Genomic DNA, 4,536 nt, shown 5'->3' on the forward strand with positions numbered 1-4,536 from the left:
GGGGAGGGATTGCATTGGGAGTTATACATGATATAAATGATGAATTGATGGGTGCTGACGAGTTGATGGGTGCAGCACACCAACATGGCACAAGTATACATATGTAACAAACCTGCACGTTATGCACATGTACCCTAGAACTTAAAGTATAATAAAAAAAAAAAAAAAAGAAAAAAAAAAAGATCAGAGTAAAGCAAAAGAGTTTGAGACTACAAAATACAAACGATCAACAAAGCAAAAAGTTGCTTTATTTGAGATTTTAAAAAAATGATAAACCTGTAGCTAGAATAACCAAGAAAAAAGAAAAAAAGACACAAATAAATAAAATCAGGAATGCAAAAGAATATATTACAAGTGATACCACAGAAATCAAAGAAACATTTGAATACTATTATGAATAACTATGTGTCAACAAATAGGAAAACATAAAAGATATATATAAATACTTGGACACATACAACCTATCAAGACTGAACCATGAACTAAAATCTTGAACAAACCAACAACAAATAATAAGATGGAAGCAGTAATAAGTCTCTCATCAAGCAAAAGCCAATGATCTGATGACTTCACTTCCAAATTCTAATCATTTAAAGAACTAATATCAATTCTACTCAACTAGTTTTTAAAAAATTGAAGAACAGAAAATTCCAAATGCATTGTATGAGGCCAGCATTATCCTGATATCAATACCAAACAAAAACACAAAAAAGAGAAAACTACAGGTCAATATCCCTGATAAGCATAGATGAAAAAAATCCTCAACAAAATACTAGATATTAAATTCAAGAACACATTAAGATATTTTTATTCTGATCAAATTAGATTCATTCCAGGGATTAAATGATGGCTCAATATATGCAAATCAATAAACATGGTATATTACATTAACAGAACTGATAACCAAAACTGTATGAGTTTTAATAGATAAAGCAAAACCATTTGATAAAATCTGACATTTCTTTGTGATAAAAACCCTCAACAAACCAGGTATAGAAGTAACTTACCTCAAGACAATAAAAGTATATATCAGAAACCCACAGCTTCCATCATACAGAATAGGGAAAAATTAAAGCCTTTCCTTTATGATCCGGAAAAAATTATCTTGGTTCATAAACACAATGCTCCTATAGTTAGAAAATCTAAAGACGACACCAAAGGACTGTTAGAACTGATAAATAGATTCAGTAAATTTGCGGGATATAAAATTAACATGCAAAAATAATAGCATTTCTAAATGTTAACAGTCAACAATCAGAAAAAGAAATAAAAAATACAATCTCATTTATAATCGCTGTTAAAAATACATAGGAGTAAATTTAAGCAAAGAAGGGAAATGCTTCTACAATAAAAGCTATAAAGCAGTGACCAAAGAAATTGAAAGAATGCACAAAAAATTGAAAATATATCCATGTTCATAGATTTGAATAATTAATATTGTTAAATTGTCCATATTAAAGTGATCTAAAGATTCTATGACTTTCCTATCAAAATACCAATGACATTCTTTACAGAAATAAAAAATAAAATTCCTAAATTCCATATGGTATCACAAAAGACCCCAAAGAGCCAAAGAAATCCCAGCCAAAAAAAAAGAATTATAGTAAAAGACATCACATTTTCTGACTTTCAAATGTACAAAAAGGCTATAGTAAGAAAAATAGTATGGTGCTGGCAAAAAACAAAGACAAATAAACCAGTGGAACAGAATAGAGAACCCAGAAATACATTCACACGTTTATACCCAAACTGTTTTTTAACAGAGCCACCAAGAACACACCATGGGGAAAGGATACTTTCTTCATTAAGTGATGCTGTGAAAATTGAATATCCAGATACAGAAGGGGTCTACAAAAATTAGATCTTCATCTCTCATCTTATGTGAAAAACAACTCAGAATGAAATGAAGTCTTAAATCCAGCACCTGAAAATATAAAACTACTAGAAGGGAACATAGAGGAAATTCTACTGGACATTGGTCTGGGCAATTATTTTGGGGATAAATCTCAAAGCATAGGCAGCAAAAGCAAAAATAGGCAAATGGAATTACATTAGCTAAAATGCACTGAACAGCAAAGGAAGTGGTTAACAGACTGAAGAGACAACTTATGGAATTAAAGAAAATATTTGCCAACTCTACATCTGACAAGGAGTTAATATCCAGAATATATAAACTCAAACCACTCGATATCTATCTATCTATCTATCTATCTATCTATCTATCTATCTATCTAATTTTAAAATAAAAAATTGACCTGAGTAGAAATTTCATAAAAGAAGATATACAAATAACCACCAAGTATAAGAAAAATTGCTCAAGATCGTAATCATCAAGGGAATACAAATCAAAATGAGATATCATCTCACTCCAGTTCAAATGGCTATTATTATTATCAAAAGGACAAACAATAACAAATGCTGGAAAAGACATGGGGAAAGGGAAACATTGGTACATGGTTGGTAGGAATGTAAATTAGCACAGCCATTGCAATACAGTGTATTGAAATTGCTCCAAAAACTAAACATATATATGCCCTATGATCCAGCAATCCTACTACTGGGTATATATTCCAAAAAAAAAAAAAAAAAAAAAAAAAAAGCATATCTGTATATTGAAAAGATATTTTCACTCTCATATTTATTGTGGCACCATTTTCAATAGCCAAAGTAGTGAATCAACCTAAGTGTTCATTAACAGATGCATGGACACAGAAAAGGTGGTATATATACACAATGGAATCTTATATGGCCATAAAAGAGAATGAAGTTTTGTCATTTGCAGAAACATTGGTAAAATTGGTGACATTATGCTAAATGAAATAGGATGGTTACCAGTGGCTTGGAAGATTTTGGGGTCTAAAGTGCTGGATTACATAGAAAAAGTAAGTTCTAGTGTTCAATAGCACAGTAGAATAATTAGAGTTAACAATATTGTATTGCATATTTTAAAATAGCTAGAAAGGAAGATTTGAAATGTTTCCAACACAAAAAATAGTAAATGTTTGAGATGATGCATACCCTAAATACCCTGGTTTGACCATTACACATTGTATACATGTATCAAAGATCACAGTTACCCCATAAATATGTACCATTGTTATTTATCAATAAAAAATGACTTTTGCTGGAAATCCACCTCAGACGACTCAATGAGGAGGAGTAAGGGCTGATAATTGGTATAATTTAGTAGGATACTAATAAGATTTTATTGTGCAGTGAACTTTAAGGACCTCTGCCTAGAGTATGAGTAGGTCGTGGCACAAGATTTCTTAAATTAGTTTCTTATCTGCCTCTGATAAGATTAGAAAGAGAGGAAAACAGAGAGAGCAATTAGTATTAGTTGAGGGAAGAGAGGAGCTTTCTTTCCTTTGGCAAAAACATACCCCTCCCCCCCCTCCCCCCTTTTTTTTTCCTTATTCTGGAAACAAATGGTGAGACTGAGGAAAATCATTCGGGAGCCAAGCTCAATTTTAGGTCACTCCCTTCCTGTCTATGTGGGTAAACCCTGTGACTGTGAAAGCTGTCAGAATCAAAACAGAGTCACCTGTGTTTCACACCCTGACACATGCAGCCAGAAAATGCCATGAAGAGAGGGTTCTCATGCACACATACCTGATAAGAGAACGATCTCAAAAGCTCAGTGAAAAACACAACCTTGCACAAAGGCCACCATAACCTTACAAAAAAAAAATACTTCCAGGAGGACTTTTACCCAGCAACTGAATGTCCAACTTTGAACTAACACACCCTTGTTATTGATTGTAGTAGGCAAAGATATTTGTGCCAAAACAACGTATGTAACTGCTATGGTTTAAATATGAGTCCGCTCTAAAACTCATGTTGAAATTTAATACCCAACATAGCAGTCTTGAATAGCTAGAGCCTTTAGGAGGTGACTAAGTCATGTAGGGACTGCCTTCATGAATGGATGCATTCATCTATGAGTTAAGAGATTAATGTATTAATGGATTACCATGTGAGTAGGACTAGGGGTTTATAAGCTGAGAAAGAGAGACCTGAACAAACTCGCTCAGCCATCTCACCAACTAAGGCCCTGCACCAACTCAGGGCACTGAGAGTCTCCAGTAGCAAGATAGCTTTCATCTGATGTGTCCCCTCCCTTCCCTTGGACTGCTTAGCCTGCACAAAGGAAAGAAATAAATTCATTTTCTTTATAAATTACCTGGTTTCTGGTGTTATGTTAGAAGCAATAGAAAATGAAGATAGTCACCATCCTCATTTTTTCTTTAGGCCGGGTGCGGTGGCTCAAGCCTGTAATCCCAGTGCTTTGGGAGGCTGAGGCAGGCAGATCACGAGGTCAGGAGATTGAGACTATCCAGGTTAACACGGTGAAACCCCGTCTCTACTGAAAATATGAAAACAAAAAATTGGTGGCTGGCGTCTGTAGTCCCAGCTACTCCGGAGGCTAAGGCAGGATAATGGCATGAACCCGGGAGGCGGAGCTTGCAGTGAGCCAAGATCAGGCAGCTGCACTCCAGCCTGAGACAGAGGGAGACTCCATCTCAAAAAAAAAAA

The sequence above is a fragment of the Rhinopithecus bieti genome, unplaced genomic scaffold, assembly GCF_001698545.2.
Source record: "Rhinopithecus bieti isolate Rb0 unplaced genomic scaffold, ASM169854v2 scaffold_566, whole genome shotgun sequence".
Lineage (NCBI taxonomy): Eukaryota > Metazoa > Chordata > Mammalia > Primates > Cercopithecidae > Rhinopithecus > Rhinopithecus bieti.